The sequence below is a fragment of the Sorex fumeus genome, unplaced genomic scaffold, assembly GCF_029834395.1.
Source record: "Sorex fumeus unplaced genomic scaffold, SorFum_2.1 ptg000002l, whole genome shotgun sequence".
In the NCBI taxonomy this organism is placed as follows: Eukaryota; Metazoa; Chordata; class Mammalia; order Eulipotyphla; family Soricidae; genus Sorex; species Sorex fumeus.
Window position 1 is genome coordinate 69,155,274 of NW_026606059.1, and position 27,353 is coordinate 69,182,626.

Below are 27,353 nucleotides of genomic sequence, written 5' to 3' on the forward strand. Positions count from 1 at the left end.
CGTTACCTTCATGCATGTGGAGAGTGGTCTCAGCATGGTTGTGGCTGGTTCTGGAGGTCTTTGGCTGCCGGAATTCTGCTCGGGGCGGATAGGGAAACTCAAACTGTCCCCTTCCAAGGGGCCCTGGCGAGGACAGCCAGGCACAGGGGAAGGAGACTCTGTGCTGTTTTCTTCTGGGAGCTGTGTTTTATAGTCTCTGGGTCTTGGCCGTTGATGGGATTACATGGCACTGGGGACTGGTTACAGAAACTAAAATAGTAATTAAATATATATTAAAAAACAAATCCTAAAGGGAAAATAATCCCCCAAAAATAAAACAAATGCCATAATTTTAGACTTTTCTTGAGCGATAGAACATATTCAAGCCATTCTTAATAAACACAGAGCACCATTTACTTATTGAATGCACTCTTGATCACAGATGAAACATTTACAAATTGGTGAATTTTTCTTTGAACATTTCAATCCTGAACTGATTTCAATTTGCAGCAATTAGAAATTAACCAGGACCTAGTATTGTATTTTAAAAGATTCGAATATGCTTTGTCCAAAAATAGGGGGAACAGATTTGTTCTTCTGTAGCTTCTTAGAAAAGGCTTTAACATAGCAGGAGTTAGCAGGATCATGCGCTAACTGTCCAAGCTTTGAGCTCAGAATTCTAGTCAGCACTAAATAAACAATAACTAATATGTGTATTTACATTTTTATCACAGATCACCAACCGATATTGGACTGAAAAGAAAATTGAAGATTGCAGAAGTATGAATGAATTGACATGCACAGATCCTAACACGGGATCTGAATGAAATTACATCTGTGGAGATCAAATAGCTGATTACAGTCTGAGAAGAAAATACAAGAATGAAAATTCTAAGAAAATCAAGAGGTTGGGGAATAGCACTCCACTTCTGTTCTTCTGTCATTTAGACAGTACAAATTTAGAGCTGGTCTCCATTTGCCAACCAGTTAGTATCAAGCTGAGTAGTCAGAGAGAGACTGTTCCCTCTTTCTCTCAGCTCTACTTCAGAGATTATATATCTAAAATCCAGAAGGGCATCTATTAAAAGAGAACAAAAAAGAATTTGAGGGCAAAGGCAATTCCTGAGGGAATGCCACCTATAGAAGACACCAGATATGGAAGGAGATTAGTTTATAAATAAAATGAGACACTTGCCTCCTTAAATTCATATGAAATGAAAAATTAGATGGACCTCAACAAGAATTTTAAGTATCTGTAACAAATATCTCCAAAGATAAAACATGTATTATGTAGAAATAAAGCAGCAAAAGCAAGAAGTCATTTGAACAAGGAATTTCAAATCTTATCAACAAAATTTTTAAATAAACAATGCAACGGATGGTTTGATTAGCATGATGGGTCAACTGAAAAGTAAATTAGTGATTCAAAAATTTTATGGAAAAAGACTTGCAGATATATTTGATGGTGTTATCTAAATAGAAAATAACATAACAGATCAAAAATTATAAATTTGGGGTTTTGAGCAATGGGTAGGGTGCTTGTCTTGCCTGGGTCTGACCTGGGTTCAATCAGGCCCTCTATATTGTCCCCTGAGTCTGTCCAGAGTGATTCCTGAGAGCAGAGCCAGAAGTAATTCCTGAGCATTGCTGGATGTCCCAAACAAATAAATAATTAATAAATGAATAATTACGAGTTTGAAGTACAATTATCAAGTGAAATACGGAAAAGAATATTATGGATAGGAGGAAATATAATAGGAAATAGTTATTAATAATTTCACCGAGGTAATGTACAGTAGATAAGAAAATGCTAATAAACTCATATTGAGCAGTTAAAATACTTGAATCCAAAGCGAATCACTTATAAACATCAAAGATAATGAATTATGGTAAAGGTCCTAATAAAGAAAGATACACTTGTAATAATAAGCATCACTTATTATCTATACTAATAAATGCAAGATAAAAATTGGCTAATTTTTTTCAAAGATTTAAAAGAAAAAAAGGTATTTGCAGCCATTAGAATAAAATTTTGGTAAAAAGTAAAAAGTAAAGGCCCTCCCGTTGATCGTCGATTTGCTCGAGCGGGCCCAGTAACGTCTCCATTGGAGACTTTGTTGTTACTGTGTTTGGCATATCGAATACTCTCGGTAGCTTGCCGGGCTCTCCGAGAGGGGCGGAGGAATCGAACTCGGGTCAGCCATGTTGGCTGCGTGCAAGGCAAACGCCCTACCGCTGTGCTATCGCTCCAGCCCAAAAATTTTAGTACAAGCCTGAAATATTTTAGTACAAGCCTGAAATAAAGTTTCTCATTTATAAAAACAGATTTCTTATCGCTTGCGCTCTCTCTCTCTCTCTCTCTCTCTCTCTCTCTCTCTCTCTCTCTCTCTACACACACACACACACACACACACACACACACACACACACACACACACAAGCATATTTGAAGCTCCAGCAAGATATTACTAGTCACTGTCTCAGGGGAGGTGCCTTCTTTTTGTTGGACTTGAAGGACTATAGGAATACATGAGTTTTCTCCAAAAGCAGAGTGAATTCATTGAAAAGAATAGAAATTACAGTGTGTAGGACGAGTAGATAGCTGCAAAACATTAAGTTCCAGTGAACACAAGTATCTGTTTCACTCCCTTTCATAATGAGGGTCCAGATTGATAGAGATAATAAGGTGAACTGTTTGTGAACTGTTTGTGATCTTTTCCTGAGAAGCCCAACACCTTGATCTGGAAAAGGGTCCTTAAGCCTTCCATCCCCCGTTTCTTGAATCTTTTAGTAGAAAATTCTGACTGCCCTGGTGATTTCTAGAGCAGAATATGTTTCCAACCACAGTGATAATTCCATTATAATAAGCATGAAAACATAGCTGCCAAGCTCCGCTATAAATCCTGCCAAAAGATGAGGAGGGCACTATTCTTAATTTTACTACTGTAGGATAATAGTTCTGCTATGGTTTAGCAGTTTTGTTTAGGAAGACTTAGACTATCCCCCAACCAGATGAATATTGCCTCTTTTAGCAACACAGGGTTCCTTGTCCACATGGTTGATTTTCTGCACCTATCAATTAAAAGAAAAAGTTAATTTTGTTTATTTGTTTGGGGGCCACACCTAGCAGTGCTCTGGATTATTCTTGACTCTACAATCAGAGAAGACTTTTTGGTGAACTCAGGGAGACTATCTAGGTTGCCAGAAATTGAGCCTGGGTTGGCCACATGCAAGACAAATTCTCTACCTGCTGAGTATAATTCTGGGGCCAAGAATCAGTTTTTATAACTTAGAAAATTATGCTATTTTCACCTAATCAATGACCTTCTATGCCACAACACATGCTCCAAAACACATAGAAGCAGAATGTTAAGATGTTAGCATAGCAATATGTTTATGTGAGTGTGTTTCAAGAAGGAACAGAAAAAGGTTAGAATTTGTTGTGACACCTATGGCATAATAGAAATGAGATAAAAATAAGTGTAAATTGGGGCTGGAGCGATAACACAGCTAGTAGGGCGTTTGCCTTACATGTGGCTCACCAGGGATCGATTCCCAACATAACATATGGTCCCCTGAGCACCATCAGGAGTAATTCCTGAATGCAGAGCCAGGAGTAACCCTGAGCATAGCCGGGTGTGACCCAAAAAACAAAACAAAACAAAAAAAGTGTAAATTGAAAGAAGAAAAAATAATCATAAATCAATTTCTTAAATAGTTGCATATAGCCACTAGAGAAACCAAAAATCTGTGTCCTGTGTGTTCACTTGTTGTAAACATGGTTGGTTGATTAATTTTCTTCCACTTCTTCCTAAAAGTTTATTAAAAAATTATTTATAGCTATTAGTGCTATAAATACATATTAATAAAGAGAAGAAAAGGAAAGACAACAAGGGACAGAGGTATCAGCATAATTTTGGGGACAAAAGTAATGAGGAAGTGGTGAATGAAGTCTGGGAGAATGCTGATGCATGACAAAGTGTGTCAAAGAGGAAAGACAATAAGAAGAAGTTGACTCGCTTATCCCTTTTGCACTGAGCAGCAGCTTAGAAATTTCAGGAGAGTGGTGCTAAAAAACAAATAAAAAGATAAGTTTTTGAAAATTCTTGATTCTTTCTTCACAAATAGCACAGTGATGACTATTTTCCCACCATGAAACAGTAACTATTATTTCTGTTTTGAGGCCATTGAAAAGGAAATTCTGCACTCAAAAATTTAAAATATGATGTGGGACAGTGGTTGAGGTACCCTTTCACAAGTAGTATTGTAAACTACAATACCTAAAATGAAAATAATGGAGAGAGAGGGAAAGAGAGAGAGAGAGAAATTGAGAGAGAAATTGAGAGAGAAGAAAAGTGTCTGCGTAGAGGCACGTTGAAGAAGCAGGTGGGAGAGAAATTGGAGCTGGTGGTGAGAAATTTGCATTTGTGAAGAGACATTGGAACATTGTTTGACTGAAACAATCATGAGCAACTTTGAAACTGTATATTTCAAGGTATTCAACAAAAAATATCCTATAAACTAAAAAGTAAACTTATAAAAATATGTAAAAGAACACTCAGGCCAAAAAAAAAAAGAGAAAAAGAGTTCTTGGCATGAGATTTCTGAGAGCAGAATAAAAATTACACATAAATAGAAAAATGAAAACATCAAAGAGTGAGCTTAAAATGACAAGGAAATTTTTTTTAAGTGGTGAAAAAATATTTTTGAAGATCAATCTAGGCAGTTATATATTTGGAAGCATCCAGAAAGCACAGAGAAGAAAACATGGGTAAAAGAAAATAAAATCTTTTGTTTCCACCAATGTGTGGAATTGAATATGCTGAAAGTTTTCTCCTACAAAACAACGTACATGCTAAAATATAAGTTGGTATTTTTTTAATTTAATTTTTATTAGTGAAACACTATGAGGCACAGTTGTATACTTACAAACTTCCGTGCTTGGGTTTCAGTTATACAATGATCCAGTACCCATCCCTCCACCAGTGCACACTTTCCACCAACAATGATCATAGTTACCTTCCCACCACCCCCCAACCCCCCTAACTCGTCCCGCCACTGTTGCAGGGCATTTCTTTTTGCTCTCTCTTTCCTTTAGGGTGTTGTGGTTTGCAACAGAGGTATTGAGTGGCCATCATGTTCGGTCCATAGTCTACTCTCAGCACGCATCTCCTATCCCTAGAGAATCCTCCAAACACCCTTCATTTAGTGTTTCCTACTTTATCTGAGCTGTCTTTTCCCCAAGAATGTTTTTCTGGCTTCCAAGCCACGGAGCAGACCTCCTGGTACTTATCTCAACTATTCTTGGGTGTTCATTTCCCATTCTGTTACCTCATATTTCCCAGATGATTGAAGTCTTTCAATGTCTGTCCCTCTCTTTCTGACTCATTTCACTTAGTATACTTTCCATGTAGAATCACTTGTATGCAAATTTCATGACTTCATCTTTTCTAGGGCTGGAGCATAGCAGGTAGGGCTGGAGCACAGCAGGTAGGGCGTTTGACTTACATGCAGTGGCCCTGGGTTTGATTCCTCCACCCCTCTCGGAGAGCTGGGCAAGCTACCGAGAGTATCTCGCCTGCAGAGCAAAGCTACCCGTGACATATTTGATATGCCAAAAACAGTAACAAGTCTCACAATTTGTTGTGAGACATTACTGGTGCCATTCCAGCAAATCAATGAACAGCAGGAGGACAGTGCTACAGTGCTACATCTTTTCTAACAGCTGCATAGTATTCCATTGTGTAGACGAATCAAAGTTTCTTTAACCATTCATCTGTTCAAGGGCATTTGGGATTTTTCCAGATTTTGGCTATTGTGAATAGTGAAGCAATGAAAATAGAAGTGCAGATGTCATTTTGACTGTACTTTTTTGCCTCTCTGGGATATATTCCCAGGAGTGGTATTGCTGGGTCAAATGGGAGCTCAATTTCTAATTTTTTGAGAAACATTCATACTGTTTTCCAAAAGAGCTGGACCAATCGGCATTCTCACCAGCAGTAAAGGAGGGTCCCTTTCTATCCACATCCGCACCAACACTGGTTGCTTTTGTTCTTTTGGATTTGGGCCAGTCTCTGTGGTGTGAGATGATATCTCATTGTTGTTGTGGTCTGCATCTCCCTGATGATTAATGATGTAGAGCATTTTTTTCATGTGACTTTTAGCCTTTTGGATTTCTTCTTTGAGAAAGTTTCTGTTCATTTCAACACCCCATTTTTGATGGGGTTGGATGTTTTCTTCTTGTGGAGTTCAACCAGTGCCTTGCATATCTTTGATATCCACCCCTTATCAGATGGGTATTGGGTGAATATCCTTTCCCATTCTGTAGATTGTCTTTGTATTTTGGTCACTGTTTCTTTTGAGCTGCAGAAGGTTCTTAGTTTAAGATAGTCCCATTTTTTTATCTCTGTTTTCACTTATAAGTCAGTATCTTAATAAAGCAATTATGATTATTTTAATGCTAGCTGACATGTTTTAAAATATATTCCTGATTTTGAAAGTAAGCAATCTCCTTGAAGGTGAGGAATAAGCCAGAAGCATGACTCCAGTTTAAGGGATGTTAAATGCATCACTGTCCTTGGCCCTGCACCTCAAGAACATATGCTTTATTGGTTATGGGCAAAGAACTAACAGCCATAGTCTGTGTGAGGTTGACCATCAGAATAATTACCCCATACAAAGACATCTGGTCAACCGCCTCTTTGTAAGCGAAGCTAAAAAGATTCCATTTTGTAAAAGTTGTTCCACAAACAAACCACGGCTTTGGCACCTGTTTGTAGAACAGGCTCTCTCCTGCTAATCCATCATTGAATGTTACCTTTATATAAGACTGGAGTCTAAATTCTCATGGCATAGGTAGCAACGAAAGCATCCAACCTGGGAAATTAGTTTAAAGGGACTCCAAAGAGCAGAATCTTAAACAAATGTAAGTCCTTTCTGGAATAGTCTATCTTTATGCCAAGGTTTTTCAAATTCTCCCATAACCTTTTTTTTTTAATTACAAAGATGAAGTCAATAACACACAAGTCTTCGCTTCTTCTGTTACTCATCATTATATAGAGGGTACATTTTTGTGGAGAGAGTTTGTCTTACTGCTATGCAAGAGCAGTATATTTTTGTCATTTTTCCTCTCCACAAGCATTTTACACAAATGTAAAAACTATCAATATTCTCTAGTCCCAGACTCATAATGTAGTATCATTTAAAAAATCAAATAAATAAGTTGTAGAGTTTGATTATTATGAGTATATGCTGTCTATATTGGGAAGCATAAAATTTATTTGTAATCAATGTAGATTTTTTCCCACTTTACATTCCAGAAGCAAAATTATATTTTGTTAACTCTCCCCCACGTTTTTTTTTCTATCCAGAACTGCTGGACCCAGAAATGTGTCTTAGTGGTAGACAGAAAACTCCCAACAAATCTAAGTAACTTAGATTTGATACATACCTGTCTTTCCAAGAGACTGTCTCTGAATTGATTCCAATTCTGCTGACCAATGACTGTTCCATTATCATTTTTGTTTTTCATTTTTTTATAGATTTGCAGTAACTTACCAACAAAATGTGCATTGCATTCATTTTTTAAAGTGCTTGTGTTTCTAAAAAGTCTTCCTTCCAGACAATTAATCAAAGAGAAGACCAGAATAAATATTATTCATAGGAAAGCACTTTCAGACTCATCGGCAATCAAGGGTATAATGTCACAGGTGAGATAGATTACATATGGTGATCTTAGAAACAGTCTTTTTTTTTCAGCATAGTGAATGGCTTGGGAGAGACTCAGAAATAAACTTCCATGAATTCAAATCTAATATGCACTAAAATGCATCAGCATTATTTACTACTACCTGAGGACTATTAAGGGATTTTACTTTGGACATTGTCCAGTGAAAATAGTACAGGATATAGTTACCCATTAAGGTTTATTTTCTGATATATATATATATATATAAATACACACACATATATAATCTTTCATTCCTCATAATTATCCAAAAGGTGCATGTAGTTTCTCCATATTAATGAAAAAAATGAGGTTGTTCACATAATAAAATAATTTTAACTGGGGAAAATTAAATAACTTGGATTAAGGCCATTAAAACATAGAGACCTCAAGATGGTACACGAGTTTAAACAATGCATTTGAATTATTTAGTATATTAAGATACCCAACAATAAGAAATATATAATATCTTTCAACAATGTTGAAGTAAATGCTAAAGTTGTCTTAATATAAAAATGATGGAAATAAAGAAATTCTAGTCTTATTTGAATAGAATGTTATTCCTAATTGGATTTTCACTATTCATTGTTTTATTTTAAGTCACAGTTTCCAGGAATCTATTTGTGAAGTTAAATGAAGACTCACAAATTTTATGTGAAGATTAAAGAGAACACATATCTAGATCTATGAATTTTATAAATTTTAAGTATGTAAAAACACACAAACTGTTGCAATAGAAAGTAAAATATGATGAGAGAGTACTGTAATAAAGAAATATCACTATTTGAACATTTACATGTTATTTCTAGTTGAAAGACTTCATAGTTCATGATATAAGGAATGAGTAAACTACCAGTAAGTCCATATTCAGTTTTAAATATTTGAAGTATAATTTACTTTTCAAAGATTTACCTTGTTTCAAAACCATAAAGAATATTTTGATAGCATAAGCATAAGAAATAGCAAATACAAACTTAAACTTATATATTTGAACTATTTGTGTTTTCTTATATTGCTTAGCTTTGATGAATAAAAAACAACTTAAAGTTGTCACATCACAGTAGGTAAAGTAAGTAAGTAAAGGCCCTCCCGTTGATCATCGATTTGCTCGAGTGGGCCCAGTAACCTCTCCATTGGAGACTTTGTTGTTACTGTGTCTGGCATATCGAATACATCACGGGGTGGCTTGCCAGGCTCTGCCGTGCGGGCGAGATCCTCTCGGTAGCTTGCCAGGCTGTCCGAGAGGGGCGGAGGAATTGAACTCGGGTCGGGCATATTGGCTGCATGCAAGGCAAACGCCCTACCGCTGTGCTATAGGTGGGTTTGTATAAAAGGTAAAGGTAAAGGCCCTCCCATTGATCATCGATTTGCTCGAGCGGGCCCAGTAACGTCTCCATTGGAGACTTTGTTGTTACTGTGTCTGGCATATCGAATACTCTCGGTAACTTGCCGGGCTCTCCAAGAGGGGCGGAGGAATCGAACTCGGGTCGGCCATGTTGGCTGCTTGTAAGGCGAACGCCCTACCCGCTGTGCTATCGCTCCAGGTGGGTTTGTATATTTAAATATAATCACATTCAAATATTATCTAAATAATACTTATAAAATATATAATTAGAGGACAATTATGACTTTAATCATACATTTTTATTTGACTAAATTTTTTTTTTTGCTTTTTGGGTCACACCTGGCAATGCACAGGGGTTACTTCTGGCTCTGCACTCAGAAGTTACTCCAGGCGGTGTTCAGGGGACCATATGGGATGCTGGGAATCGATCCCGGGTTGGCCACATGCAAGGCAAATGCCCTACCTGCTGTGCTATCTCTCCAGCCCCTATTTGACTAAATTTATATGACTAAATTTATCCATAAAACTATTTTCTCATAGGCAAAAGTATTTCATGTAATTTACTTGACTTTGCATATATTTATAGAATATAATGAATAGTTTTCATGTAATAGTTTATGTTTTATTTTTATTAAATATATTTTGTATAATGCCACAGTTCAAATTATTATACCAGTATAATGCGCTTGATTTAGAAATTCATTCATATGGTTAGAAATATGCTGCTCTTGTATTTTTAATTTTTTGTCATATTTATTTTTAAATTAGGCAGCAATATTAATTTTTAAGATGGAGTTTTTCTTTCAAAGACCATAGTTATAAATTAGTGAAGTTGCCACTTGAGTTTTTTAGCTGATTGCTTTCCAAATGAGAAAAAAAAGCTTATAAAGGCTACTTCTTGGTATTTGTGCCTTGTGACTTGCAACATACATTTTCAACTTTCATTTGAAAATACTATTTTGTGGGTCATTGAACTCTCCTTAAGAATTATTTTATAGTTTTGAGAATTTAAAGTTTCCGAGTTTGGGGAAAACTCGGATAGAATTCATGTGAATATTTCCTCTAATCCAATGTCAAACTTACTGTTATGTAATTCATTCACTAGGCTTTTTTAAAAAATAATTTTCTGTTCCTTTTTCACCTAGTTTCACTAGTTTCAGGATTACTTTTAGAGATTTCATTTTAGTTTCACTGAATTGAACCTAGTCTATGAATGAATTTAAGAGCAAGGCTCTGAATCCGACTTGGGTTCTAAACCCTAGACATGCTTTTTATATCACTTTAGGAACTGTATTGTTTATCACTTTTCTGAAAATTCTGAAAATGATTTAAAATACCATTAGATGAGATTCCTCACACAAATAGTCTAGCATGATATACACATTTTAAGGGGAATTCAATAATCTCTTCTATACCTTGAAGACACATTTCATTTTGCTATCTCAGAGTATAAGTACCCAAAAGAGTCGTGCCCTTTACTTATTTTATTTTTTGGTTTGGTTATACCTAGGGCTGAACACGTAATGAGATGTGCAGATGACCGCTGGACTAGAGCCATTACAGACTGGATTCCACAGGACATCAAAAGATCGCGTGGCCACCCACCTATGAGATAGTCAGATTTCTTTGTCAAGACCCTGAATGATCAGTTTGAGGCTCTTCGTGTTCCTAGAACGAGCAGACGCCATTGGGCTACACTAGCACATGACAGGGATGAATGGAGACATTACTGGCGCCCGCTTGAGCAAATTGATGAGGAACCGGATGTCAAGTGGTCAAGTGAAGTGATCAAGTGGCTATACCTGATTAGACATAAGTAATCTTAAAATTTCTATAATTTATTTTTACTGAAAACCTGCAGCAGTGTGATTTTTAACCTTTCCTTTCAATTTTATTTATTTATTTATTTATTTTTTAATTAATTAATTAATTTATTTTTATTTATTGAATCCGATAGCACAGCGGTAGGGCGTTTGCCTTGCACGCAGCCAACATGGCCGACCCGAGTTCGATTCCTCCGCCCCTCTCGGACAGCCTGGCAAGCTACCGAGAGGATCTCGCCCGCACGGCAGAGCCTGGCAAGCTCACCGTGACGTATTCGATATGCCAAACACAGTAACAACAAAGTCTCCAATGGAGACGTTACTGGGCCTGCTAGAGCAAATTTATTGAATCACTGTGGGAAAAGTTACAAAGCTTTCAGGTTTAAGTCTTGATTATGCAATGATCAAACACCTTTCCCTTTACCAGTACTTATTTTTCACCACCAAGAACCCCAATATACCCCCACCAACCCCTCCCAAATGCCTGTGAGGAAGATGAATTCTACTTAACACTCTATCTACTTTGATTACATTCATTGCTTTGACAAAAGATGCACCATTATTGTTTAGAGTTCACACCCAACAATCAGAACTGCTGAAAAGGCACTGTGAAATAATTTGTTTTCTACAGCTGGTTATGAGAACCATAGGATGTCACATGGCCGCAATAGTGGCCACGCAATTTTGGATTTCTGATATTTTACATATTGAGCTTGGAAGGATTTCTGCCACAAGCCAGATAATTATGAGATTGGTTTCTGTGGCTCTGGAGCCATGGCCGTGTTTCTGGCCCCATACTACCCGCCCAGCCCCTCTGGTCTTCTTCCCATGAGGAGGGAGTCCTGTGTGCCCTGTCCCCAGGACCTGAGCACCATCTCAGGACCAGCTGGGGGAGTGGCCTCCGCAGCAGGGGCAGACCTCTTGTGGGGCTGGTGGCCGCTCATGTAGCCACAAGTATTTTCCCTTCCCAGCATTCCAGACTTACATTTCGGTCTCCATCACCTAATTCTCTGGAGAACATCCTGGCCATCTCAAACACAGTAGGCCAATAGTCCACTAGTCTATTCCATTTTCACCAAAACTACCAGTGAACACAAGAAGCTGGGCAGCCCAATATAAAAGAACACATTTTCCAAAGCTTCATTAGATGCATCACATAAAGTCATGGAGGAGCATCTGAGGGGAAGGGGGTATTCTGGAAGGGGAAACAAGCAATCACCATTGACTGAGCTCATCCAGAATCCATTCTTTCAGCAAGAGGGAATAGTGGTAGTTAACAGGAAGGTCCCATGTCCATAATTCCACAACAATACAAAGAAACAGTTAAAATCCCCACCACAAGGAGAGGATGAAGAAAAGATTACAGAAGACTCAATAGGGGTTACTCACAAATACGATCTCACCGATAAAGAATTAAGGGATGAAATATTGAAGTTGTTCAATTAACTCAAATTACCAGTGGAACAGGCATCCAGTAAATTCATGGAGGACATGAAAGAAACAGTGGAATGGACAGCCAAGAAAATACAGGAAGAAATGAGAGCAGAAATTAGCAAGCTACAAACAGAAGTGTCATAAATAATGGATTAAATAATAATCTGAATAAAGGATTTGGTAGATAAAATAAAAAACTGAGTGGGTGGCCTCAACAGTACAATGGCTACAGTCGAAGATAGAATCAGTGAGCTTGAAGATGAGCTGCAGAATGCTTATAGGCAACGACAAGCAATGGGAAAAAAAATCTCAAAGTAGATATGGGACAAATCAGAGTCCTGGTGGTTGAACTCAAGAGGAACAATGTAAGAATAATCAGAGTGCCAGAAGGACAGGGAGGCAACCCCATTGAAAAATCCACAGTTAAAGATATCATTGCTGAAACATTCCCAGAGCTGGAGAATGCAGGCATCCAGACTCAAGGAGCCCAAAGGGTGCCAGAAAAAATGACCCTAATAAAAAGGACTCCAAGATATTTCATAGTCAGAATATTAGATACCACGAATAGAGACACAATACTGCAAGCAGCAAGAAGGAAATCATATACAATGGAACACCACTTAGATTTACAGCAGAGCTATCAGAGGAATCCCTCCAAGCCCAAAGACAATAGTGGGATATAGTGAAAAAACTCAATGAAATGAATGCCTCACCAAGAATACTTTATCTAGCTAAACTTACACTCGAAGGAACAATACACTATTTCATAGATAACAACAATTCAGGAAGTTCATACACTCAAAATAAAACTAAAAAGGACTAAAGGGCCTACTGTAAGACAAAAAAAAAGCCTACAAGCATAACAACCTCGTACGGAAAGATGGCACAAAATCTCATGACAATAGTCTAAATACACAAATTAAGAGACCTAGAGTGGCAAAATGGTTTCAGAAACTGAACCCAACATTGTGCTGTCTACAAGAAACACATCTGAACAGTCAGAGCAAACACAGACTCAAAGTCAAAGGATGGAAAACAATCCTGAAAGCAAACAAGTCTCTCAAAAATGTTGGGGCGGCCATACTAGTATCTGAAGACATAGATTTTAGGTTGAAAAAGATTAGGGGGACAGCGAAGGCTATTTTTTATTAACCAAGAGATATGTACAGCAGAAAGAAATCACACTGCTAAACATATACACAACTAATGAGAGACCAACTAAATACTTAAAACAACTGCTAACAGATTTTAAGGTGGACATTGCTAGCAACACAATAGTAATTGGAGACTTAAACACCACCTGATCGCCTCTAGATAGATCAACAAGAATAAAACTCAGCAAGGAAACACTGGCTTTTAAGGAAGAAATAGAGAGGGCTAATAGATCTGTACAGGGCTTTACATACCCAGAAGAATGAATACACATTTTTTTCCAGTGCACATAGAACATTTTCCAAAATAGATTATGTGCTGGGTTACAAAGCATACCTCAATAGAGTCAGGAAGATAGAAATTGTATCAACTATCTTTTCAGACTATGATGCACTGAAGACAGAAACTAATCACACAAACACGAAGAACCAAACCAAAAACTTCTAAATTAAACAACTTAATGTTGAACAATCTGTGAGTCAGAAAGGAAATCAAGGAAGAAATCAAAAGATACCTGGAAACAAATGAGGATGACGACACAAGCTATCAGAACCTATGGGAAGCAGTTAAAGCCGTATTAAGGGGAAAATTTATAGTGCTGCAAGCATTTCTCAGGATGAAAGTAAAGGGTCCACATAAATAACCTGACTTCACAGCTTAGTAAAGGATCAACATAAGGGGTCCAAACCAAGCAGAAGAAAAGAAATAACAAAATCTAGAGACAAAATTAATGACATGGAAACCCAAAAAACAATCCAAAGATCAATGAAACCTAGAGTTGGTTCTTTGAGAAAATAAACAAGATTGATAAACCACTAGTAAGGCTCACAAAAAAAGAGAGAGAGAGAACCCTAATAAACTGAATCAGAAATGAAAAGGGCTACATCACAACAGAAATCAAAGAAATTAAAAAGTCCATCAGAGACCAATTCGAAAGTCTGTATGAGACTAAACAAGAGAACTTAGAAGAAATGGATAAATTCCTGGATTCCTATAATCTCCCATGGTTGAATCAAGAAGATCTGGAATACCTGAATTGACCTATTTCTATCAAGGAAATTAACACTGTAATCAAAATCTTACAGAAAACACAAACCCAGATCCAGATGGATTCAAAAAGCAAATTCTTCCAAACATTTAAAGAGCACCTATTGCCAGTTCTTTTCAAGATTTTCCAGGCCATTGGAGAAACAGAACTCTCCCAAACAGTTACTATGAGGCACATATCTCCTTAATTCCAAAATCAAACAAAGACTTCACTAAAAAAGAAAACTACAGGTTGATATCCATGATAAACACGAATGCAAAGATTCTCAACAAAATATTAGCAAATAGAATCCAACAACTCATCAAAAAGATCATACACCACGACCAAGAGGGATTCATCCCAGGAATGAAAAAATGATTTAACATATGGAAATCAATCAACATAATCCATCATATCAAAAAAAGAAAAGATAAAATAATATGATCATATCAATAGACACAGAGAAAGCATTTGACAAAATCCAGCACCCGTTTATGATAAAAACTCTCACCAAAATGGGATTTGAAGGAAATTTCCTCAATTATAGTCAAAGCCATCTACCAGAAGACTATGGCAAGCATTATTCTCAATGGAGAAAATCTAAGAGCCATCCCTCTAAGATCAGGGACAACACAAGGATGCCCACTCTCTGCACTGCTGTTCAAGACAGTGCTGGAAGTACTTGCAATGGTGGTTAGGTAAAAAAAGGTATTAAGGACATGGAAAGGATAGGAAAGGAAGAAAGCAAGCTATCACTATACGCAGATGATCACTGTATCACTGTATTACCATCATCCCTTTGTTCGTCATTCAAGTGGGCACCAGTAATGTCTCTATTCATCCCAGCCCTGATATTTTAGTAGCCTCTCCTTACTCATCTTTCTCAATAATTAGAGGTTCTTTCAGGGTCAGGGAAATGAAAACTGTTACAGTCACTGGTTTTGGCATATCAAATACACCACAGGATCTTGCCAGGCTATGCCCATGTGGGCAGTATACTCTCGGTAGCTTGTCGGGCTCTCTGAGAGGAAATCTCTCTCTTTGATTTGTTGCCTACTGTCTGAAGTCCATCCAACATTGTGTGGTAATGATGTAAAATGGGTAGGAAGTGTCATATAATGTGTCATACACAAGAAACTCTTCCAAGAAATTTCTAGAAACTATATATTTGTACGATAAAGTCACAGTCTATAAAATCAACATAAAAAATTCCATAGCTTTCCTGTATGCAAATAGGTAAAGGTAAAGGTAAAGGCCCTCCCGTTGATCGTCGATTTGCTCGAGCGGGCCCAGTAACGTCTCCATTGGAGACTTTGTTGTTACTGTGTCTGGCATATCGAATACTCTCGGTAGCTTGCCGGGCTCTCCGAGAGGGGCGGAGGAATCGAACTCGGGTCGGCCATGTTGGCCGCTTAGGAAGGCGAACGCCCTACCCACTGTGCTATCGCTCAAACTGGTATGCAAATAATGGAGGAAAAAATGAAAAAATCAATCAAATTCATAATCGTGCCTCATAAAATCAAATACCTCAGAATCCGCTAAATTAAGGAGGTAAAGAACTGTACAAATAATACTACAAAAACATACTTCACAAAATAAAAAGGACATGAGGAAAATGGAAACATATTCCCGGATTATGGATTAGGAGAATTAACATTGGGCTGGAGCAGTAGCATGATAGGGCATTTGCCTTGCGTGCAGCCAGACCGGCCGAGTCAGGTTTGTTTCCTCCGCCCCTCTTGGAGAGCCCAGCAAGCTACCAAGAGTATCTCGCCCGCACTGCAAAGCCTGGCACGCTACCCGTGATGTATTCAATATGCCAAACACAGTAACAACAAGTCTCAAAATAGAGACGTTACTGGGCCCACTCAAGCAAATCAACGAACAACGGGAGGACAGGACAACATTGTTAAAACGGCAATACTCCCCAAAGCATTATACAGATTCAATGTGATCCCTATAGAACATCTATGACATTCTTCAAAGAAATGTATCAAACGCTCCTGAAATTCATATGGAACTAATAACCCCCACGAATAGCTAAAACAAGTCTTGGGAAAAAGAGGATGGGAGGCATCACCTTCCCCAACTTCAAACTCTAGTACAAAGTGGTAAAAATTAAAACGGCATGATTTAGGAACAAAGGAAGAGCTGCAGACCACTGGAACAGGGTTGAATATCCTTACAAACATCCTCAAATATATGATCATCTAATCTTTGATAAGGCAGCAAGAACTGTGAAGTAGAGCAAGAAAAATCTCTTTAACAAATGGTGTTGGCAAAACTGGACAGCTACTTACAAATAAGTGGGCTCAGACCTCTACCTAACACCATGTACGAGTCAGATAAAAATGGATTAAAGACCTCAACATCAGACCAGAATCCGTAAGGTACATTGAAGACAAGCTCAGCAAAACCCTTCACGACATTGAAGGTATCTTCAAATATGACACCCCACAGACCAACCAAGTGGAAACAGAGATAAACAAATGGGACTATCTTAAACTAAGATGATTCTGCACCTCAAAGGATACAGTGACCAGAATACAAAGACAATGTACAGAATGGGAAAGGATATTTACCCAATACCCATCTGATAAAGGGATGATATCAAGGAAATACAAATCACTGGTTGTACTCTACAAGAAGAAAATATCCAACCCCATCAGAAAATGGGGCGATGAAATGACCAAAAACTTTCTAAAAGAAGAAATCTGAATGGCCAAAAGACACATGAAAAAATGCTCTTCATCACTAATCTTTAGGGAGATGCAAATCAAAACAACAATGAGATATCATCTCAGACCACAGAGACTGGCCCACATCCAAAATAACAAAAGCAACTGGTGTTGGCGAAGATGTGGGGAGAAAGGGACCCTCCTTCACTGTTGGTGGGAATGCCAACTGATTCAGTCCTTTTGGAAAACAGTATGGATGCTTCTCAAAAAATTAGAAATTGAGCTTCATTTGACCCAGCAATACTACTTCTGAGAATATATCCCAGAGAGGCAAAAAAGTATAGTAGAAATGGCATCTGCATTTATATATTCATTGCAACACTGTTTATGATAGCCAGAATCTGGAAAAAAACGAGTCCTCAAGAACAGATGACTGGATAAAGAAACTTGGTACATCTACACAGTGGAATACTATGCAACTGTTAAAAAGAAAGAAGACATGAAATTTGCATGTAAGTGGATCAACATAGGGAGTATCATCTTAAGTGAGATGAGTCAGTAAGAGAGGGACAGATCTAGAAGTATTGCACTCATTTGTGGAATATAAAGTAAAATATATATATATTTTATATATATTATAAATATTATTATAATATAGTATAGTATTAATACATATCATATATTATAATATATTAGTTTGATGCATCTTCCTGACCCACTATACTTTTTTATGACTTTCTGTGTACTTGGAATTCTTCAGTAGTTGGGACAATGCTCTTTATAGGTTGAAATAGTCTGTTTGCAAGTAATGTTGAATGCTCGAGACTTGTGAGAGCATTCAACATTACTTGCAAACAGACTATTTGTTGTTTGAATAAATGTTGAATAAATCTTTTTTATATATTTATTTATATATATACTCAATATAATATAAAATATTATTATAAAAATATATATATATAAATGGGAGATTTACATCCAAGAATAGTAGAAATGAGTACCAGGAGCATTCATCCATGGCTTGGATGCCAGCTTCATATGCTGGGGGAAAAGAGCTCAGATAGAGAAGGGACTACCAAGTATGGGTGCTTGGAGGGTCCACTTGGGATGGGAGATACATGCTGAAAGTAAACTATAGACTGAATGATGGCTACTCAATACCTCTATTTCAAACCACATAACCGAGAGAGAGAGAGAGAGAGAGAGAGAGAGAGAGAGAGAGAGAGAGAGAGCAATGCCCTGCTACAACGGAGGGGTGGGTTAGGGAGGATGGATTGGGTGTGGTGGGACAGATACTGGGATCATTGGTGATGGAGAATGGGCACTATGGAGTGATGGGTACGCAAACATTTTATGACTGAAACATAAGCATGAAAGTTTGTAAGTCTGCAACTGTACCTTATGGTGATTAATTTAAAAAATAAATAAATAAATTTTTAAAAGTATATTATCTCTTCCTTACAAAATTAGATTATAAAATTGATTATAAACCATAAGTGTGAACCAATGGATATTTCCCTTACTAGTCTGCATTTATTTGTTCATTTACTTATTTATTTATTTTTGTTTTTTGGACAATACCTGATGATGCCAAGAGCTTACTCCTGCTCTATATTCAGGGACCACTCCTGTTGGAGCACAGGAAACCATACGGGGTAACAGGCAACAAACCTGGATTGGTTGTGTGCAAGGCAAGAATTCTAGCCACCGAACTTCTTCTCTGACCCCTGGATTTCTTTTTTTTTTTCTTAAAAAAAAAAACAACTTCAAGTAGTTTAAAACAGCAAATTAAAAAGAAATTACATGTGGAAGTATTAATAAATAATGATTTTTTCACTGGTTATATATTGTTACTGACAAATGTTTACATATATAGACAACTGATATATGACATATGAATTGCATTTCTAAGAGAATAAGTATATATCATAGAAATAAAATTTCTCCTATCAGTTGGAATTGGAAAAAGAAAGTATATTTTGTTAGGATTAAAAGGTAAAGTTTCATTTTAACTAGTTTCTCTAATTCAAATAATTAACTTTATTTGCTCCCTTTAAAATAAATGTCAGATATTAATGGATTTAAACTACATCTCATGAAATTAAGATAAACTTTAATAGCAAGCTGCCTTTCCTCCTTAACAGCCACAGTATTAATAGAAAACTTGAAATTCAATATATCTGACAAACCTGAACAATTTGCAGGTCCATAAATAGAGGCATTGAGGGAGTTCATCAGTGTATTGTGCATCCTCACTTCAGCTAAGAAAATCATCATCCCTGATAAAAATAATTCTCTTTAAACATCACACATTTTCAACAGTCAGTCAGCAAATTATCATTTCAGTTCTTTATATAAGATGATAATGCCACTGGCCAAGATAATGACAGTCAATTTCCCCACTTAATTTTTTTAAATTATATTCATTTTTCTTATAATGTCTAATCCTACTCAGTGTGAAATATGAAAGAAAATCCTAGGATTAATGTCTTAATTACAGCATTAGTTAACTTTGCTAGGTAGATGATTTTTTAGTTTCGAGCATGTAAAATTCAGACCAATTTGTTTTGAACTATCTGAGAACACTGGCAAACTTCAAATAGATTTCTTGTTTCTGGCTCAGACAAATCAGCAACTGATGGGACAGGTATAAATATAAGTTTGCATGATCTCAACAACAAGACATTTCACTCTAATGACTATAAAGTTAACTATAATGGATCATCTGCTAATAGTAAATCCAATGACACCTTCATACAATATTTCTGAGAGGTTCAGGTTAATTTCATTTGATCTTAAATTCTCTGTACTCATCATATGTAGATGGATAAAAATTAGGATGATAGAAAATAACAAATGATATCAAGATAATTAGGAAGTGATGGTATTTATATGTATTATTTGAATTTTAAACATGTTTTTGTTCAGTTGATTTTTTACTGAGTCAGCATTAATTACAAAGTTATCCATATTTTTTAGGCACACAATGTTTCAACACCAATTCTTTGCCTATAAGATTTTTTTATAATAATCTTCATATGTTTTAACTCAAATATTCACACGACCTTGGAGATATTTTATCAATTGTTTCAGTAAATAGTAAACTCTTTAGATATCTCTTTGGTTCAGACTTTATCCTCCTAGTGACAAGTCATGTCAACTCTCTTAGAGTAACAGTTGGTCTTGGCACAGGCAAGAGACTGAGAATAATAGATTTTTCCCTCCATTGTCCATTGATTTTTCTGTTTTTGATATGATAGAGACATTTTTCTTATGTCCCAAAGAAAAATGAGGATTAAAAATATCCCACTTTCTATTCCTGAATAAAAAATACCCTGCTTTATCCCATTATGCTTTCTACTCTAACCCTTATGAAAGTAAGTGCATCTTTCCACGAGTCAGATAAATTCCTGAAGCTATTATGCTGAGTGAAGACAGAGAAGGAGGGATAGATACAGAATGATCTCTCTCATATGTGAGACTCAATGATACAGACCAAGGTAATGACAGAGGTCCAAAGGCAAAACAATGGAAGAAATGATCAACACAGTCCAGTAGGATGAGGGGATGGGGTATTTATAGAGGGAGAAGTACACTGGTAATGAGTGCAATACTGGAATTATGTTCATGCGAAACCATGACTAATAGCACTGTAAACCACAGAATATTGATTTTTTTAAAATTCTCATCACTATCTTTTATGATCTAGAGATTTTTTCAAATGTTTGGCTTCAGAAATAAGAAGTCACTTCATGTTCCTAGCAGTTTAGTCGCATAATCTAAGTACCTACTTTAGTGGCATTAGAATAATTAATTAGACAGCTACAAATATAATTATGAATATCAGAGTAGACTTAGCTATTTAAAAATGTTTTATGGGGGCTGGAGCAATAGTACAGCAGGTAGGGCATTTTCCTTGCATGTGGCCAACTCAGGTTCAATTCTCGGCATCCCATATGGTCCCCTGAGCAACAACAGGAGTGATTCCTGAATGCAGAGCCAGAAGTCCTGTGCAGCACCAGGTGTGACCCAAGAAATCCAAAAGAAAACAAATGCCTTATGAAGGTAAAGTTTTATTTTCCCACAGTTAGTTTAAATTAATTTAATTTGCGATAATAGCTGTGTGTAACAACCATTTTATGAATACCCTTAAAATTGAACAATTGTTTCTCCTAAGCCAGTAACCACATTTTTGTTCAATGCTGTGATTCTGATTATCCACATCATGACTTCATGTTTCTTTTTTTTTAAAATTTTTATTAGTGTAACACCATGTGGTACAGTTGTAGACTTACAGGTTTTTGTGCTTGGGTTTCAGTTATACAATGATAGAGTACCCATCCTTCTACCATTGCCCATTCTCCACCACCACTAATGCCAGTATCCCTCCCACCACCCAACCCCCCCAAAATCCCACTCTGCCTCTGTGGCAGGGCATTTCGTTTTGATCTCTCTCTCCTAAGGGTGCTGTGGTTTGCAAAAGAGGCATTGAGGGGCAATCATGTTCGGTCTATCGTCTACTATCAGCATGAATCTCCCATCCTGGGAGGATCCTCCCAACACCCTTTACTTGGTGTTCCCTTCTCTATGTGAGCTGCCTTTTCCCCTGCATGTGCAGCTGGCCTCCAAGCCATGGAGCAAACCTCCTGGTAATTATCTCAAATATTCTTGGGTGTTAGTCTCCAGTTTTGTTACTTTATATTCTACAGATGAATGCAATCTTCCTATATCTGTCCCTCTCTTTCTGACTTTTTTCACTCAGCATGATACTTTCCATGTAGTACCACTTGTATGTAAATTTAATGACTTCATCTTTTCTAACAGCTACACAGTATTCCATTGAGGGTTTAGTTGCCCCATCATGACCGGCTCATACCTGGCTTTCCACAAAGCTCCCAAGTGGCTGCCATCTTTCTTTCCAGAGGCAAAAAGGCAGAGGGGACCAACATCCTTTCCCCTCCAGGCAGGCATGGGGGCGTGGATTAATGCATAGTTCATTCACTTTTCTGCTGCAGTCTGCCGCAGTCTGCATTAAGTCCTTGTGCTTCTGGAGCCATGGCCGTGCCGGAGAGCCGCTCGTGGGGGTGGGGCAGCTCTGACCTCAGTAGGGCATGAAGGACGAGCCAGGAACGCCCCCCTTCCCATGAGGTTTTAGTCGCCCTATCACTACCGGCTCATACCTGGCTTTCCACAAAGCTCCCAAGCGGCTGCCATCTTTCTTTCCAGAGGGAAAAAGCGTCTATAGTTTTCTTTATTGGTCGTGTCTTTGTTTGCTTTTGGTATTAGGGAATTATGTATAGAAGCTGTGTGTGAGAGTTCTTGTTTTTTCAATTTCCTATAAAAGCTTAAGGAGGACTGGCAACAGGTCTTTAAATGTTTGGAAGAATTCTCTAGACAATACATCAGGGCCTGAGTTTTTGTTTTTGGGAAGACTTTTGATTACAGTGGCAATTCCCTTGATATGAATGGGTCTATTCATATTCCAAATCTTCTTGGTTCAGTCTTGGGAGATTATAGATGGGAATGCAGGATTATAGATGGGAATGCAGGAATTTATCGAGTTCTTCTAGGTTCTCTTGTTTCATGGCATACAGACTCTCAAAGTAGTCTCTGATAATCTTTTGAATTTCATTGGTTTCTATTGTGATGACCCCTTTTTCATTTCTGATTCGGTTTATTAGGGTTCTCTCTCTCTCTTTCTTTGTGAGTTTTGCTAGTCGTTTATCAATCTTGTTTATTTTCTCAAGGAACCAGTTCTTGGTTTCATTGATATTTTGGATTGTTTTTTGGGTTTCTATGTTGTTAATTTCTTCTCTAAATTTTATTATTTCTTTCCTTTGAACATACGTGGATTCATTTTGTTGGTCTTTTTCTAAGATCTTGAGCTGTGAGGTCAGGTTTTATATGTAGTCCCTTTCGTCCTTCCTAGAAATGCTTGCAAAGCTATAAATTTTCCTCTTAACATGGCTTTAGCTGTGTCCCATAAGTTCTGGTAGCTCATGTCTTCATTCTCATTTGTTTCCAGTTATCTTTTGATTTTGTCTTTGACTTCCTTCCTGACCCACTCGTTGTTCAACATTGAGTTGTTTAATTTCCAGGTATTTGATTTGGTTTTCCGTGTCTGTGTGTGAATCACTTCTATCTTTAGTGCAACATAGTCTGAAAAGATTGGTGATACTATTTCTATATTCCTGATTCTATTGATATATGTTTTGTGGCCTAGCACATGGTCTATTTTGGAAAATGTTCCCTGTGCACAGGCAAAGAACATATATTCTTTTATGGGGGGTGTGAAACCCTATATAGATCTATTAGCTCTCTCTCTTCTATTTCTTCCTTCAAAGCCAATGTTTCCTTGCTGAGTTTTGTTCTTGTTGATCTGTCTAGAGGTGATAAGGCAATGTTGAAATCGCCAACTACTATTGTGTTGCTAGCAATAGCCTCCTTAAAATCTGTTAGCAGCTGTTTTAAGTATTTAGCTTGTCCCTCATTAGGTGCGTATATGTATAGGAGAATGATTTCTTTATGTTGTATGAATCCCTTGATAAATAGAAAATGGCCTTTGCTGTCCTTATAGTCTTTTTCAACCTGAAATTTATGTTGTCACATACTATTATGGTCACCCCAGCTCTTTTGAGGGAGTTGTTTGCTTGCAGGATTATTTTCCATCCTTTAACTCTGAGTCTGGGTTTGCTCTGATTGTTCAGATGTGTGTCTTATAGGCAGCAGAATGTTGTTTTCTGTTTCTGGATCCATTTTGCCACTGTGTGTCTCTTGATTTAGACCATTGAAATTTAGATTATTGTCATGGGGGTTTGTGCCATCTTTCAGTAGGGGTTGATCGTGCTTATAGGTGTTTTCCTTCTTGTCTTACAGGAGCCCCTTTAATCCTTCTTGGTTTTGAGTCTATGAAGTTCCTGATCTGTTGTTTATTTATAAAATGGTTTATCATTCTATAGAGTTTGAGTAAGAGTTTAGCTGGATAAAGTGTTCTTGGTGAAGCATTCATTTCATTGAGCTTTTTCACTATATCCCACCATTCTCTTCAGCCCTGCAGGGTTTCCTCTGATAGGTCTGCTTTAAATCTAAGGGGTGCTCCGTTGTATGTGATTTCCTTCTTTGACCTTGCTGCTTGCAGTATTATGTCTCTATCCACGGTATACATCATTCTGACTATGATATGCCTTTGAGTGTTTTTATTAGGGTCTCTTTTAGCTGGCACCCTTCTGGCTCCTTGGAACTGAATGTCTGCATTCTTTAATTCTGGGAACTTTTCAACAATGATTTCTTTCACTGTGGCTTTTTCATTGGGGTTGTCTCCCTGTCCTTCTTGTACTCCAATGATTCTAATGTTGTTCCTCTTGGAATCATCCCCTCGGTCTCTGATTCACCTTAGATCTATTTTGAGGTCTTTTCCCAATGTGTGTCGTTGCCTATACGACTTCTGCTGCTCATCTTCAATCTCACTGATCCTGTCTTTGGCTGTAGTCATTCTACTACTGAGGGCACCCATTGAGTTTTTAATTTCATCTACCGAATTCTTTATTTGTGACACTTCTTTTTGTAGCTCGTATTTCTGATCTCATTTATTCCTGTCTTTTCTCAACTGTCCATTCCACTGTTTCTTTAATTTCTTCCTTTAATTTTCTGGATTTCTGTTCCATTGATTCTTTGAGTTCCTTAAACATTCAGCATTTAATCTCGAAATTCTTTATCAAAGAGCTCATATTTGTGGGTAAACACGATTGAGGATCTGGGACTCTTTTCTTCATCATCTCCTCTTAGTGGAGATTTGCGCTGTTTCCTCATGCTGTTGTGGTTGTGTAGAGGTAAAACCTTCAAGTTCACTATCATTGTTCCCTCTTATTGTGGGAAAGGATTCTGAATAAGGTCAGTTGATGGTGGTCACCCTTCTACCCTTCTAGAATGTGTCCTCCTTCTCAGACATTATATTGTGGTTTATGACAGGCATCTAGTGCAGTCTTGGAGGAAGTGCTTTTTTATATTGGGCTTGTACAGCTTCTTGCATACTGGTCTTTTGTTGGAATTGAAGTAGGCCCATAGATTATTGTATTGTTTTGAGGCAGCCAGGACTTTTTCCACAGAATTAGGTGATGAAGGGGGGGATATGAGTTGAGAGTACTGGGAGTGGGAAATATAACTGCAGCTACTCAGGAAACTACGCCCACTTTTGAGGAGATCACGCTCCCCTACAGTGGAGGTCACACCCCCAGCCAGTCCCAGGGATGCACTGACCCAGGAACCTGCAGAGAAGGGCTGTGATGTGACCAGATGGGCAGGTGCTCTGGCAGAATTCAGACAGGTGTTGCCCAGAGTCTCTTCAGGCTGCCAGGAAGTGGGGTCACGTTGTAGGGAAGGGACGTATGGGGTGTGCGGAGCAGGAAAGGCTCATCAGGGAATGAACCTGCCTCCACATCATATTTCTGCTGTAGCACTAAAGCACTGTCGTCTCTTTGTTCATTGATTTGCTTGAGCAGGAACCACTAACATCTCACAACAAATTGTGATACTTGTTACTGTTTTTGCCATATCAAATACATCATGGGTAGCTTGCCAGGCTTTGCTGTGTGGGCAAAATACTCTTGGTAGCTTGCCGGGCTCTACAAGAGGGGTGGAGAAATCCAGGTCGGTGGCGTGCAAGGAAAACACCCTACCCATTGTGCTATCACTCTAGTCCCCTGTTTCTGCTACCCCCCCCCCGCAAAAAAAATCACTTTACAGCAAAAGTTACTTAATATTTGAGAAGTAGAACATTAGAACAGTGGTTCGGGAATTGCCTGACTTGCGCCTAACCAGCCGATCTCAGTTCAATCACCAGCACCCTGAGAAGCAGAAACCAGGTGAAACTCAAAGTACTGCTAGGTGTGGCCCACAAACAACTCTCCTCTCACACATGTGTTTTTTTTTCTCATATTATTATGGTCCTATGGAAAATGAAAGGGGCTACAGTAAATTCAATGAGTACCTCATGTAAGGGTCACAGCAATGATACCAGGTTATGGTTCTATAACACACCATTCATTTCTTAAATATCAAGATTGATATATGTCATTTCTTTTCCAGAGAAACTATAAATATAGGATTATCAGTTAGTGGAAGATACAATTAAATTTTTTAGCCCATTACCATCATTTTATTTTATTTTTATAAATTTTATTTTTTAATAAATTTTTATGATGATCTATTATATTCAATATTCTAACACCAATCTCACCACATTGCACCTTACCACCACCATTATTTTCAATTTTCCCAACCACCCTTCAAACTCACCCTTATAGCTGGCCCTGAATAATTTATTTTATATTGTTTGTATTAAATAATTCACTAAAAATGATCAAAAATATTTCCTTGAAGAAAGTGTGTGAAGATTGTTGTATCTTATCATGGAGCTTTACGCCTTTGTTTAAGAGATTACTAGCATGTTATTACAAGTTAAACCTTATGTGTTTACATCTTGGTAATCTCAATTGGTTGCCTTCTTCTTTATATCCCATCCAATGTGGTGTTCTACTCCTGGTTTATCAGTGATGTTTTGAGATGACATGCAGATGCATGCTACAGAAATTAAAAAATTTTTAATGGGTAATACAGCTGGAATTAAATTTTAACTGATTTGTAACATTGAATGCCCAGAATAACTAGGACCAGCATGGAATCTGAAAGTATCTCTGCAACTTCCTGGTTTCTTTCAAGATTTATAGATGAGTCTCTAAATCATTGCCAGTTGATGAGCTTATTTGGTGCCAGAGGCATTTCATGTGCAAGACTGCCAGACTGCTGGAAGAACAGAGAGATAGAGGTGGGGGGAAGTAACCCATCCCCTACTCTTGGAGATACCAGAGATTTTCATTGCCAAACCTATATACTTGAGTTTTTTTCAAAACATTCATTTCTGGTTGAGGCTGTACTGAGCCTGTGAAGTCCAGTCGTGAGCATGGTGGCAATTGGAGTGTGGGGATTTTTGGCTTCTGGGTCTCTGTTTGGGTGTGTGGTGGGCTCACCTACCTCCCTCCAGTGTGCCCTGGTGCAGGTTCTAGAAGCATCTTTGCCAGAAGACACCACTTTAATATATTGCTTTAATAACCCAATTTTCCTACTTCCTTGCTACAGGTTTAAATCAATAGATTTGGAGATCTTAGTAACTGAACTATAAGTAAGACTATAT